Here is a 14,213-nt window from a genome sequence, read left to right as displayed (position 1 = left end):
GTCCCACCCTGAGGAGCCCCGTCTGAGAGGGGAGATGTGAGCCTGCCCAGGAAGCTCCTATAGGTATGAGGAGGGTTGCACAGTCACATCTGAGCAGGAGGCAGGACACACACACTCCCGATAAGGACACATGAAAAGAACAGATGGTGCCAACAAGTGCAAATTAATTGAGCGAAGCCTGTGTACATAGACGGGGTGACAGGCAGGCCGAAGGCTCAGGAGGGGCGGGGGCTGCAGGGTAGGGAGCAGGGAGAAGCGGGTAACGAGTGCTTATCGACGTCTCGCTGGATCTGCAGCCGGTAGCACAATTATTGACAAAGCCTGTCTATAAATCTCCCAGCCATGTCTTCAGAAACCTTAATTACGGGGCCTCATTACCCTTCACACCTCTAGGCACGGCACGGGGGACTCTCCTGGGCTGGGGCCGCTGCTGACACTGCGGCTGGCCTGCCACGGGCGGGGTGAACCCCTGCAGGGAGATGTGCCCAGCTGGGATGTCCGAGGGACACAATTCGGGACCATGTGGTCCCGAGGAGTGGGCCAAGGCTCAGCCTCCAGGCAAGGGCAAGGGGGTGAAAGGGACTTTGGAGCCAGAGGGAATATCAGCTGGGTTTCCATTCTAGTTTTGCCAGTCGCTCTGGACTCTGATGTGCACCTTGCCTCTCGGAGCCTCAGTTTCCTCATCTGTACAGTGAGGAGAGGGCTGTAGTGAAGATTACGTAAGCACAGTCTCTCCAGTGCTGCATCTGTCCCTTTCATCTCTTCTGGGTCACTGTCTGAAGCTACCAAGAAAGAGAAGCTGCCTCTGGTGGCTGGGAGCTGGCGCCATAGCTGGGCCCTGGTGTCCTTCTGTTGAACAAAATTCACATCATACCAGCCCACTCTCTGACCACTCCGTAACGTGTGTGAACACAGATAAAGCATGGTCATGGTCCAAACCACAGAAATGCCCACACTGCCTTTCCTGGCTAATACGAGTGACTGCTGCTGCTTTACTAGTGACCATCATTCCTGCCTTCTAGATAAGAACTCCTACGATACCCACTCTTAGAATGCTGATTCTTTTTTTGTTTGTTTGTTTTTTGAGATGGAGTCTCGCTCTGTCACCCAGGCTGGAGTGCAATGGTGCCATCTTGGCTCACTGCAACCTCCACCTCCCAGGTTCAAGCGATTGTCTTGCCTCAGCCTCCCAAGTAGCTGGGACTGCAGCCGCCTGCCACCACACCCGGCTAATTTTTGTATTTTTAGTAGAGATGGGGTTTCACCATGTTGGCCAGGCTGGTCTCAAGCTCCTGACCGCTGTTGATCTGCCTGCCTCGGCCTCCCAAAGTGCTGGGATTACAGGCGTGAGCCACCGCGCACGGCCTAGAATGCTGACTCTGAGCCTGCCTCCTGACAGCATCTAACCCAGAGCAAAGCCCTGTTTCCTCAGTTAGGGGAACACCAGCCCGAAGCTGTCAGGTCCTTTCCAGCACACTCTTTGTGGGATGCCTCACGACTCCCCATGCTTGCAGCCCCCTACTACACTGAGTCAATAAACCCACAGTAACTGCAATTTTGTTAAACTACATGTGTGTTCCTGGTCGTCTTCAGCTGGCGAGCTGAGATCCTGCCATTTGGAGCATCGTCTCTTTAGAGGATTGCTCTCCACGTCTGAATTCCAGGCTCTCATTTTCACATTTCTCTGCCTCATCATTTGTTTGTGAAGTGTGTGCCCACTGCGTCCCAGTGGTTGTCCCCACCCGGGCCAGGAGAGAGCACTCTGGGGTAGGGGTGTGGAGGGAGAGATACTGGGGCCACTGCCAGGTCTCTGCCTGGGGGAGGGAGCTCTGTCTGGGCATCTGGGCCTCTTGGGGGATCCGAGGAGCCCTAGATCATCTTGAGCCTTGGGAGGGAGCATGGGTGGGAGAAAGGATTAGGGTGAGGGGACCTCAGCAGTGTCGCAGGGGAGCAGGAGGTGGGTGGGGTGAGACCGCCTGCCCTGCCTCCAGGCCTGTGCTACAGGCCCGTGCACCCTGTCCAGGCAGACCACAGTCCTGCCTCCAGTCCAGGCCACAGGCCTCCTCCCCAGCCTTGTGCTGTGGAAAACCACCTCACCGCTGCCAGGCTCAGGCCATCAGGACCCCGGTAACCCCTGTGTTCAGCTTTGCCTCTTGAAGCTTGAGCCTCAAGGCAGTCAGTCCCCCTCAGAGACTCCGCTTCCCCCACCTGTCACCCGGCCTTTTTTGGCCATGGTTCCTCTCATGCCTCACCCTCCTCATTTCTGAGAGTCCTCCATGGGAACCTTCTCTACAGCCTCCTCAGCCTTGCCCACTGCCCAGGTAATAGCAACCCAGGGCCCAGACCTCACAGACGCAGGTGGCAATGAAGGGAGGGGCTTCCTGGGGGCAGCACTCCCACTGCCTGCGGGTACCCTCCCACTGGGTCTCTCGGGATGCCTCCCCCAACCTCAGGCCCCTCAGAGTCAATCTCAGAATTTAAAAAAAAATTTTTTTTTGAGATAGAGTCTTGCTCTGTCGATAGCCTGGAGTGCAGTGGTGTGATTTCAGCTCCCTGCAACCTCCACCTCCCCAGTTCAAGTGATTCTCCTGCCTCAGCCTCCTGAGTAGCTGGGATTACAGGTGCGCATCACCACGTCCAGCTAATTTTTGTATTTTTAGTAGAGACGGGGTTTCACCATGTTGGCCAGGATGGTCTCGATCTGTTGACCTCATGATCTGCCCGCCTCGGCCTCCCAAAGTGCTGGGATTACAGGCGTGAGCCACACACCTGGTCTCAGAATTCAAATTCTGATTAGCCAGGTCTTCTGCACCAAGCCTGTCTCCGGTTCTGTCTCCTAACCATCCTCCCAGAGTTGTTTTTGTTTTTATTTTGTTTGACTCAGGGTCTCACTCTGTCACCCAGGCTGGAGTGCAGTGGCGGGAACATGACTCACTGCAGCCTCGACCTCTTAGGCTCAAACAATTCTCCCACCTCAGCCTCCCAAGTTGTTAGGATTATAGGCATGTGCCACCATGCTCGATTAATTTTTTAAACATTTTTGTGGAGATGACATCTCGCTATGTTACCTAGGCTGGTCTCAAGCTCCTGGTCTCAAGTGATCCTCCTGCCTCGGCCTCCCAAAGTGCTGGGATTACAGAGGCAAGTCACTGTGCTGGCTTTTCCCGGAGCTTTTAAGTTCCCCTCATACTTAAGGTCCAGGCTGTCCTGCTGAGATGGCAGGTGGAGGACCTGGCGGGTCTGGAATAGAATGGGCGGGGCACAGACCCATCCGCAGTGGATGAATAGATTCCCTGAGGGAATGGCTGACAGTGGTATAAGATGAGGATCTTGGAGGGGCCGAGAGAGATGGAATCTGGTTCCCAGACCGTCTCCACTTTCCTACACTATGCTCTTCACCCCCAACTGTGAGCAACAAGGCGCCAGAAGCTCTTCATGGCTCCCAGAGCCACTGCAGGCACTGCGGGGTTTTCACAGCCAGCCTGGGGGTAAGGGCTAGCACTGTCCCCATTTCCCAGCTAAAGAGACTGAGGTTCCTGTGATCCAGACCACCCCTGGTCCACCAAGCTGCTCAGGAAGGGGCGTTCTGTGCATTCAGTGGGCACACACTTACTGAGCACCCAGGGCGCGCCAGGCACCGGGTTGGAGTTGGTGGGGGGGGGTACAAGGTGGAGGAGCCAGGAGCACGGGCCTGGAGCTAGGAGTAGGCACCACTGCTGTTGAGCGTGGATAGAATATTTTGGGTTCAGGTAAAGGCTTGAGGCACAGGCTTCAGAGGCTCCAGGGCCCATCAGGCTGAGGAGGTCCTGCTGCAGGCGAGGGAACCATGTACGGGTTCAAGGCCGGGGGCAGCATGTCTAGATTTGGGCTTGGGACAAGTCACCTGGCGGCTATGTCCTAGGAGGAGGGAGGCTGAGGTAGGCAGGAGGGCCCCATCTGGACAGTCAGCTTCCAGATCCTGAGCCAGCTCCCTTAGAGAGCCCTCTGGTCCTCCACAGGAGCCCCCCACCCACATACAGGAGAAGGCGGGAGGGTGGGGCCTTCATCTTGGCCTCAATGGGACCCTCTCTAGCAGCTTGAGGAGGAAGGCGAGATGCCTCCAGCCTCCCAAACTAGTCCTCTGAGAGGGTCCAGCTGCCATTGCCCTTCCTGGCCCTTCCAAATCCCTGAGCCCCTATGCAGCACACCCCCAGGGTCCGCCCAGTGGAGGTGGATTTGCATATCTGAGAGTGAAAAAAATTCTGCTGCAGAGGCTCAGCGCCACCAGAGCTGCTCAGCCCCCTTTTGTCTGTTTGAGTAAGAGCTGGCTAAAGGCTGAAGGATAATTAGTCCCCCGTGGGCAACGCTGTCCCCCCTCTTTGAAGATTTAAAGGCGCAGCCCACATGCTCAAGCCACTGGAGTCTCAGCCCCTTCCCCCACAGGCCCTCCCAGCCGCCTCTACTCCGCCCTAAGGAGGGGACGGCAGCCGCTGGCAGGAGCCAATGAATGAGCGTTTTATCTGATTAAACTGGGAGTGAACTGGCTGGTCTCTATTATCTGTGGACTTGATTGTATATTTAGCACCAAATGTGTGTGTGTGCGTGCACGTGCGTGTGTGTGTGTGTGTGTCTGCGCACATGTATTGGGCTTTTCTAGTCCCTGTGTCAGGAGGAAATTGGATTGTACTGAAAAACATTTAATCTGAACTCAGGAGTGCACCCTGATAGAGTTGCCAAGCTAGCAGGGAGGGACAGTTCTGCCTTTAGCCCTGGAAAAGAGGGGCTCCAGCCCTGGGCCGAGTGTGTTGGAGGGTCCTGCTCTGGCCCTCCTCGGGGCACAACCCTTCCCATGGGGTGAGGAGGTGGTGGTGCCAAGGGGACGTGCCCACCCAGAGCATGTGCCAGCTTTAGACCTCACCCTGGGTAACTGGGATCCTGGCGCTCCCCTGCTTCCCGGGCCTGTCCTCCTGAAGGTGGCGGTATGTCCTTATGCACACGAAGTCTCATAGGTGGGACTGAAACTGAACTGGGTGAGAAGAAAAGGGAACAGGTGGGTTGGGGGGTGGGGACCTGGGAGTGGCTCCCCCCACACTGCCAGGGGTCAGTGTGGAACCTGAGAATTCTTTGAGGTTGTTGATAAGGTGTATTTGTTGAGGTAGAGGAATGGAACATATTTAGGAGTTTGCTAGCTTCTGCTTGATTTATAACTTTCAATTACCTGGGGTTTGGACATACGGTATGTGGGCCTTGCTTGTACTCTCAAATATTCCAGGTGGGCCTCGGGGGTGGGGTGGGGGCGGGGCCCTGCAGTCACAGAGCTTGTCTTGGTGTTTACTAGGAAACTGAGGCAGCTCTTCCTCCCGGATGGGCTGGGAAGATGGCGAGTCAAGCTCACCAGGCTCCTGACTTCTGAGTCACCAGGCTTGGCCAAGGCTCAGGCGCTGGGCTGGAGATCCCAGACGTGTTTGACCAAGACTCCCCCTCGGTCTTGTCTGGTGGCCCTGGGAGGGTTATTGGGCGATCCCTAGTCTCCTCTCCTATAAAGTGGGGATGATAATTGTATGCTCCTTTTCAGGCTGGAGCGAGGATTACATGAGATTATGACTAAAGTTCTGGGTGCAGAGTAAGAGCTCAGTGAATCTTGACAGGAACACTTAGTGTTATTAAAATGAATGCTGAGGTCGGAGTGGGCTTGCAGTGTGCAGAAGGGACCGGCCCCACCTCCCAGGTTAGCAATTCGTTCGTTCCTGGTTCTACAGTTCACCTCAGCCTCACCAATCGATGATTCAAGCCCTCAGCAATTTATGGCCTCATCATCTTGGCTTTAGTTACCGAGAGCGCTCCACTCCTGCCTCAACCGCCCACCATTAATTAAGGATGGACAGCAAGACCCGGCAGCACGGGCCGTCTCACTAAAGAGCAGTGCCAGGAGGCTGTCTTGCTTCCGCCTGCCTTGTTTGCTGGGCTGGAGGAGGAAATTGTCAAGACCAGGTTCCTCACTCCACGGAAGGGGAGACCAAGGCCCAGGAGGGGAAGGGTCAGCCAGGCTGACTCCCCAAGTCAGAACTGACTCCAGGTCTCCTAATGCTCCTCCTGCCCAACACTCTTTCTGCTGTTAATTTCCTCTCTCCCTGGGTGGCCTCTGCTTGGAGTGACCTCATCCTCATCCCACTGAGCCCGATCTTCTGGGTACTTAGGGTCAGGCCCTGATTTGGCCAGTCCACTACTCCACGCATCCCATCCGTTCCTTCCTCCGCACCACTAAGGCTTTCTCATCCCTCACTGGAGGGAGGCATTCACTCCATTATACAGATAAGGAAACTGAGGTCCAGACAGGGAAGGGACTAGCCCTGGGGCCTCACAGTGCCTTTTGGGGAGACCCCAGGCCAGGTCTGTAGAGAGACAGGCACACACACACTAACTTATAATTTCTACTCCACAGACCAACAGATTCCTCTTGCAGGAACAAGAGGAATTTCATTTCTCTTCCACCAACAAAGCAAAGATCTGCTATGGTTTCGTACTAACCCACCGTGGCGCTTGGCTGGCTTTTCTCTCTTGCTTATCAGTGACATCTGCAGACTTACCCTGGCATTCTGCAGAGAGTGTGCTCTGCCTGGCGCGGGGGTGGATGGGGGTAAGGATTAGGTATACCCCACCCCCTCTGTGTCTCCACGATCCCCTGAGTAGCCTGAGCCCCAGCCTTGACCATACCCTCCTCCACCCATTCCTGATGTGTCTCCCTGCTGAATTGGGACTTCTTGAGGACAGGGACCCTGGTAAGGAGTTATCTTTATGTGACTGTCACACATCTTGTGGGTGAACTTCTGGAGGGGGGTGAGGAGAGGCCTGGGTGAGTTGTGCTGCCTCCCCTCACCCTCCTTAGTCTCAAGGGATCCCAGGAACACAAGGACTATTAATCAGCCTCCTGCAAAGTGCCAAAATGGACGGCCCTTTACAGTTTCCAATGCATTCACCCACTCTCCCGTCAGCCCTCTCAAAAGCCTCAAGAGGCAGGGAGAGTATTTCCTCCACTTAACAATGAAGAGACAGGATCAGAGAGGCAGAGTGATTTATTCAAGGCCACACAGCTCTTGGGTGGTGGAAATGGGACTCACACCTGCTGGCTGCACAAATGAGTGGAGGAATGTGTGCGGTGGATAACCAGACTTGGCACGGAGTAGACGCTCACAAAACCTGCTCGAATGAATGAATGCGTGCATGAATGAATGAGTAGGTGCGTGTGCCAGACTACAAAGTCAGCAGGGAAGGGAGAGACAGCTGGGGGTCTGAGAAGGTGGGGGGCCACCAGACACTTTTGCTCCCCGTGCTCACGTGCCCCCTTCTCGGCTCCTGAAGCACTGCTCGTCCTTGGGGTTTGAGTGCTTTCCCCTCAGCCCCTGGGGTGATGCTCTTTCCCTGCTGTCTCATTTCCCTTGGTTGACTGCCTCCCCGGGCTGTCACTTCCTTTGGCTTCTGCAGGCTTGTCCTCAGTTAGGCTGGGGGGCTTTCCCTATGGAAGCCTCCCCTCTCCAAGCCCACCCCTAAGGTCTGTAGTGCCCAGTACAAGAGCAGAAATGGAGGCTCCTAGCATGCGCCCTCGGCAAACAGCCATCGCTCCTTGGGCCTCGGGGTGCACCCCCACAAAAGTATTCAATCCTTAGAAGTGTGGACTTCAGAAAGAAGCTTGCATAGGCCTCAAAAGCAGGTTCAGGCCGGGCACAGTGGCTCACGCCTATAATCCCAGCACTGTGGGAGGCTGAGGCCAGAGGATTACCTGAGGTCAGAAGTTTGAGACCAGCCTGGCCAACATGGTGAAACCCCATCTATACTAAAAATACAAAAATTAGCCAGGTGTGGTGATGGGCACCAGTAATCCCAGCTACTTGGGAGGCTGAGGCAGGAGAATCGCTGGAACCTGGGAGGCAGAGGGTGCAGTGAGCTGAGATCGTACCACTGCACTCCAGACTGGGTGACAGAGCAAGACTCCGTCTCAAAAAAAAAAAAAAAAAAAAAAGCAGGTTCAGGCCCATTTGGGCAGGGAGGGGTCTTGGGTACTTACAGAGTTTTCTAGAAGGGTGGAGCTTGGGATCCAGGGCACATTTACCAGGTGGGGAGGGACAAGGCTGGAGGAGGGTCAGTGGGCCCTCTAATCAGCTTAGGGACCTGGCCAGGTCGGTCAGGAAGACAGGCCCACGGAGTGACCTGTAGTTTTGCCTGGCAGGGCAGCACCAGGCTCCCTATCAGCTCCAGGGCCGGGGGCTGGGGGTGGGAAGCGAGGAGCCCACACATGTGCGGGGCATGTGGAGTGGGGGAGGGGACTGGCCGGCAGGGGGCCTTGCTCAGCCGCTTGCACGCACCAAGAGACAATAAATCGACAAACACTTAATCTCTCTGCAAATTGAAACGGAGCCGTAAATATCTGCTGCATCCCAGCAGCTGAGTTATGAGTCTCGTTTATTAATCTCTTTAGTCTCAGGTGATGGATGGAGGAGGAGAATGGCCCGCTGAGACTGGGAGGGATGGGGGAAGGAGGGAGGAGAAGTGGGTCAGGGGTCTGGGAACAGCCCTGCCGGAGAAAGGGTCTGAGGGAGAGGCCTGGGGGATTTTTGCTTCCTCTCTTTTTGCTCACAGTCTTGATGGCAGGGTCCCATGAACACAGTGATTATTAAGTCTCCTGCAAAGTGGACGGCCCTTTACAGTTTCCAACACACTGCCCCTCATTCTCTTGTTAATCCTCCCCATGGTCTCAAGAGGTGGACAGGGTGACAATATTCCCTCCACTTAACAAGGAGGACACAGGAACAGAGAGGCGGAGTGATTCATCCAAGGCCACACAGCTCTGGAGTGGTGGAGACAGAACTCAAGCCTGCAAGAGCTACGCAGATGAGAGGAGGGCTGTGCAGAGGGAGCTGACAGACGCATGTGGGATGTGATCCTTATTTCTCCTTCTCCACCCTTCCCCCTCCCTCTCTTACTAAAATGCTTGGTAAGCACTGTGTGTGATTGCGTTTAGGAACTGGAAGAAGCAAAGGTCAGAGTTGGGGGAGGGACAGGAAGGGGAGAAGAGGTGGAGTGTTCTCAGCCCTGGCTCAGGTCTGATGCCCTGTCTTTAGTATTTATTTGTCAGACCCCCTCCAGCCCCTGTCTGCACGCCACGTGGTGCTCCCAGCTCAGGGCCTGCAGGAGTGCAGGGGAGGAGCTGAGGAGGGCGGGGCCCTGAGAAGGCTTCCTGCCTGTGAGGAGCTGGGCCTGGGTGGGAGCTTGTGGGTGCGTGCTGCATAGAACAGGGGTGCTTGGAGAGGTGACTGAGAGAGGACAAACCCGGCAAGTGGGGCAGTCAATGCTGGGCAGCAGAGTCAGGGGCTACGGAGACTGAGGGGTGGCCAGCGTTTTGGGAATGTGTCTTGTGGCTGGCGTGGGATGGCCTGACGGGCACTGAGTCAGGGGCATCTGTTTGGAGGCCGTTGGGTGTCCCTGGCTGGCTCTGGTCTCTTTGTCTCTGCTCTTGTAGTTCCTCTGCCTCTCTTGGTTCCAAAGGAGCTGGGGCCCCGGGTCCTCTTGAACTCCCAGGCCCTGGGTGACCCTGCTCCCAGGCTGGGCTTGGTGCCTGAACTAGCGGCCCTGGGAGGCCTGCTTATTCCTGCTCCTGGGGGCCAATTCCAGGCTCCTGGGGCTTTGCAATGCCACCACCCCGGGCTGATGTTCCTGCTGCTTGTTGCTACTGACGTGGGCAGTGTGCAGGGGTGCTCTGAGTCCCTTCCCTGGTGACTGCTGCTGGCAGCCTCAGAAGGCTCCTGCTCAGAGGGCATCACCTGCCAGCAGGTGGTGCTGAGGGGTGGAGGCTGGGTCTGACTGCTGTCAGCCTCACCAGGCTGCAGCCCCCATCCTGGGCGTGGGCATGGGGGCAGGACCAAGGCTCCTGCCACAGTGCAGGAGCCACAGGGTACTCGGGAACATCTGCTCCCATCTCGTGAGCTGTCGAAGGCAGGAACTGGGGCCCAGAGAGGGGAAGGAAGTTCAAGGTCACTTCCAGGAGTAGTGGGAGCAGTGTAGGTGCAGGGACAGCATGGAGCTGGGCCAGGCTGCGCAGGTGGGGTGCACCCTGTGGATGAGGGAGGCTGTGTGGCAACCTCCAGTGGGGCAGACCTGGGGCACGGGAAGTTTCTGTGCCATGTAATGTGGCACCCTTCCAGGTTTTCCTGAGACTGTCTTGGTTTGAGCACCGAACACCCCATAGTCTGGAAACCCCTCAGTTCTGGGCAGCAGGGATGGGTGGTCACCCCAGGGCCGTGCAAGCCAGACAGAAAGGGCTAGGCTCGGGGGTGTCTTTGCTACACGGCCGGCCTCCCTTTCTGTGGGGTCTCACCTCTCCCATCTGATCCTGAGGGGCAGGTAGGGTAGGGTAAGCAGCTCTCCTGTGCTACAGATGAAGACACCAAGGCACATGGACACCCGGCGTCCCCAGAGCACCTCTCCGCCTGCCTTCGAGGAAAGGGGTCCTTGTGCTGGGAGGCCTGCCTTCCTGAGGACCGAGCCCCCACCTCTGCCACTGAGGGACCTGGGAGAGGCCACAGCTTCCGTGGCCCTCCTTCCCCTCTGCACTCATGATATGAGGCTGTCTCCGCTGAAGTCAACCTACACCCTTAGAGGCAGGGTAAGTGGGGTGGGAGAAGCTGGGGAAGGGATACAGAGAAACTGAGGGATTAAGGCTGAATTGTTCTAGGGTCTAGCAGACTCAAGAAAGGAAGAGAAACAAAAGCGATATGCTCAGAGGGGGCGGGGATGTGAGGAGACCAGTGGAGGGAGGGGAAAGGCTTTCAAAGACAGAACGAAAAAAATGAGTTATTCCAGTGTAAGGAGGTTGGAAAAACTCCACTGAATCTTTTAACAACCCTTGTCAATTATTCATCTCCTGGTATGAGGGCCCTCTGGTCTGCCACAAATCTCCTCTGAGCAAGGCAGAAGGAGGGAGGGAAACAGAGGAGACAGAGAGAGAGAGAGAGAGAAAAGGAGAAGGAAGGAGGAGGAGGAGGAGTAGCAGGGAGGGAGAGAGAGAGAGAGGGAGAGAGAAAGGGCAGGAGAGGCAGGGAGAGAGACAGGGAGAGGAGAGAGGCAACCCTGTGCTTGAATTTCTGCACTGGAAACAGCACTAAATATACACTTCCTGCATAGCAAATGACCACGTCTGCCTCTCTATCCAAAGCATAGCCTGCCTCCTCCAGGAAGCCTTCCTTGTCTGCCTCTGTCCCTCTCTAGCACCTCCCCAACTCTCTCTCATTCACTGAGGACTCACTAGGTGTGTCCAGCAGTCCTGGGTAAGTGTGGCAGTTAAAAAGCTACATTGTCCCAACCATGCCTCTCCTTTGCCTGCTCATCCCCACGAAATATTTACTGTGTACCTACCCCGCGCCACTAATCATGTCCCTGGGTATAGCTTGCTCCTGTCTGCTGGGGAATTCCCAGAGCTGAGGTCCTTGGCCTCTTTGTCCCCATGTCCCTGCCCCAGCTAGACACGGGGCTGGACACATGGCAGGGTGGAGAGTTCTGGTTTTCTGACTGGCTGGAGGAATGGGGAGCCCAGGCGCACGGCAGGAGTTTCAGAAGCCCTTTGCGGTGGAAGTCGGTCCATCTAGAGGTGACATGGAGGCCCCTCGGCTTACCTGCCCCCCTCCTAGTGTTGAGAGACATGGCCTGGCTCCACGTGAGGTGGGCTCAGGGTGCCTAGAGAGTGGAAGGCGGATGCTTGCAGGTTGTTGACTGTTTGGAGAGTTGCCATGTTCAGGATGAACCTGAACACCTTGTCACACTCACTTCAAGGCTCACCTCTTCCCAATGGCTTCCTGAGCTGCTCAGGAGGGGGATAAGGCTTCCTCTACCTCTGCCTCAGGCCCTACACTTGACCCAAGACCATACCCATGGGACCTTGACCTCAGTGGGCCCTCCCAAGACCAGAGCTTTGCACCATGTTGACAAAACGGAACCCGAAAGGCCTGTGTCAAAACCAAGTATTCCAAGGTGAGAAGTGGCTGGGCTGCAGCCGAGGAATGAGGAGGATCAAGGGCACATCCAGGGGCAGGGAGCCGGCTGTGGACCCAGCGGGCTGTGGGGGTGGGACGCGCAGGCCTGGGGGCAGGAGGCAGCAACGCAGGGAGAGGCACAGACCTCCTCTTCTCCACTCCCATCCATTCGCAAGGTGCTTTTCACTGCAGAAAATGTTCAATTTCCTATTAAGCTGAAGTAGGATCTGAAGGGAATCAGAAATCAAATTGTTTTTTGGCCCCTGGGGAACGCACGATGAGACTGGATATAGACAAACGCACTTCAGACATTAGGCGATGCCAAGGGGCTCAGCCAGAGGCAACGGCCCAGCGTGAGGGAGGCGGTTCTTCTACACAGCCACTGCCATGTCGCGGGCGCCCGCTGCTCCAGCCCTGGGCCCTGCTGCTGGCCACCGCTCCCTGGCCACATGTCCAGGAGCCACATACACTTTGACCGTGCCACTGCTTCTCAATTGTGTCCCAGTGCTACCAAAGGATCCCCTACTGCTCTGTACGTCCGCCCACGGCTTCCACACTGCGCTCGGGACTCATTCCTGTGATTGCGCCCTCCTGCAGTGCGGGGCTGTGTGACATGCTACGGCTTGGGTCTATTGCTATGCAACTCCACTCCACCACTCCACGGCCACGTTCGATTGCTTGTCACTGTGCCTCTTGGTCGCTGAGTTCATCCATTGCTATGTAATTTTGTTCGGTTGCTATGGAACAGTGACCCGCTGCCACACAGCTGCGCTACCTGGGCTTGTCACGGAGCTGTATGCTGTTGCTACCCACCCACGTTCTATTGCCTGTGACTGGGATCTACCAGCCACATGCCTGTGTGTGTCGGGGTCCTGCTGGGGGCTGGGTGTCTAGGCTCCAACTAGGGCAGAGTGTCAGAGGTAGAAATAGCCAGCCTGGTAAATCTGAGGAGAGTGAGAGAGGGAGTGAGACAGAGAAATGATGAGTTGGGGAACCGAACCAGGGGTGAGAGGATAAACAAGGACGTAGTTAAGAGTCAGAAACAAGGAGGGACGGGGGGCCTGGAACAGAGTGGGATGGGTAAGGGAGAGGGGCATGGCCACTGCCCCTCTGTGAGTCTTTGGGGGACCCGATGGTGCCAGGTTGGCTGAGCATGCAGGCCTCTGTAGAGTCTAGTATTTCCTTGGCTGGATGCAAGGCGGCATGATTTTGCCGTGTCAGGAAGCCTTGGGCAGGCCCATTCCTGCCCATCCCTGGGCCACCTCATTGCCACCCTTTGTAAAATGAGAGGATCAGCCTAGATACTTTCTAAGGTTCTTTCTGATTCTCTTGCTGCCCAGCCAGGGGTGCTATTCCATTGCCCAAAAGCATTTACCAACATCTGTCTTGGGCCAGACCTGGGCAGGGCCCTGAAGCCCAGAGGCATGGAAGTCAGTGGGCTCTTTCGTTCAAGGGCTGGATGGTGGTGGCTGAGCAGCCCTAACCAGATAGCAAACCAGGGCTAGCAGCCAGCCCTTAAGGCCTCACCAGGTTTCCAGCAAGACGGAGGGTAGAGGAACCAGGAGCACTCTTTCTGGGTGAATGAACCACTGAAGGGAGTGCTGGGGGTGATGCCCAGGGTGGGCATGCTTGAGTGAGTTCTCCATCAGACCCAGCTCACAACACGTCTGCAGTATGTGGGTAAGGGGCAGCCCTGACCCCTTGTTATCACTCAGAGCCTCCCAGAATCCCACCCTAGCGCTCCCAGGCCCCTTCTTTCTCCTCCCCTTCTCTGCCACTCACAATGGTTACTGTTGTTCCAAAACACTTCCTCCTGGCTGGGCACGGTGGCTCACGCCTGTAATCCCAGAACTTTGAGAGGCCAAGGCGGGTGGATCACCTGAGGTCAGGAGTTTGAGACCAGCCTGACCAACATGGAGAAACCCCATCTCTACTAAAAATACAAAAAATTAGCCGGGTGTGGTGGCAGGCACCTGTAATCCCAGCTACTCAGGAGGCTAAGGCAGGAGAATCATTTGAACCCAATGCAGTTTATGACTGAGCTGGATGTTGATCCCCCAAGGGCCAGAGGTGAGAGGAGGAAATATAAAGATGGCCCATGAGTGCTGTGGCACCTGACAGGGACAACCCTGCTCCAGGGTGGGCAGGGGTGCTCATGTGGAAGCACCTGGCCATGCCCAGCAACCAGCCAGCCTTCCTATCCGTCCGATGGGA

At 56.2% G+C, this 14,213-nt stretch overlaps 1 protein-coding gene across 1 annotated transcript in view; it reads right to left on the bottom strand.

Annotated features, from left to right (window-relative positions):
* Positions 1–14,213, bottom strand: part of CCDC33 (coiled-coil domain containing 33) — a 96,734-nt gene that overhangs the window by 21,921 nt on the left and 60,600 nt on the right. The gene's annotated exons all lie outside the window — the stretch shown is intronic.

This window comes from Aotus nancymaae, unplaced genomic scaffold (genome assembly GCF_030222135.1).
Source record: "Aotus nancymaae isolate 86718 unplaced genomic scaffold, 86718_ANA_hifiasm-v0.15.2.pri h1tg000003l, whole genome shotgun sequence".
Classification (NCBI taxonomy): Eukaryota; Metazoa; Chordata; class Mammalia; order Primates; family Aotidae; genus Aotus; species Aotus nancymaae.
The sequence above is the reverse complement of the archived record's forward strand: the minus strand, read 5'-3'. Positions and strand labels throughout refer to the sequence as shown.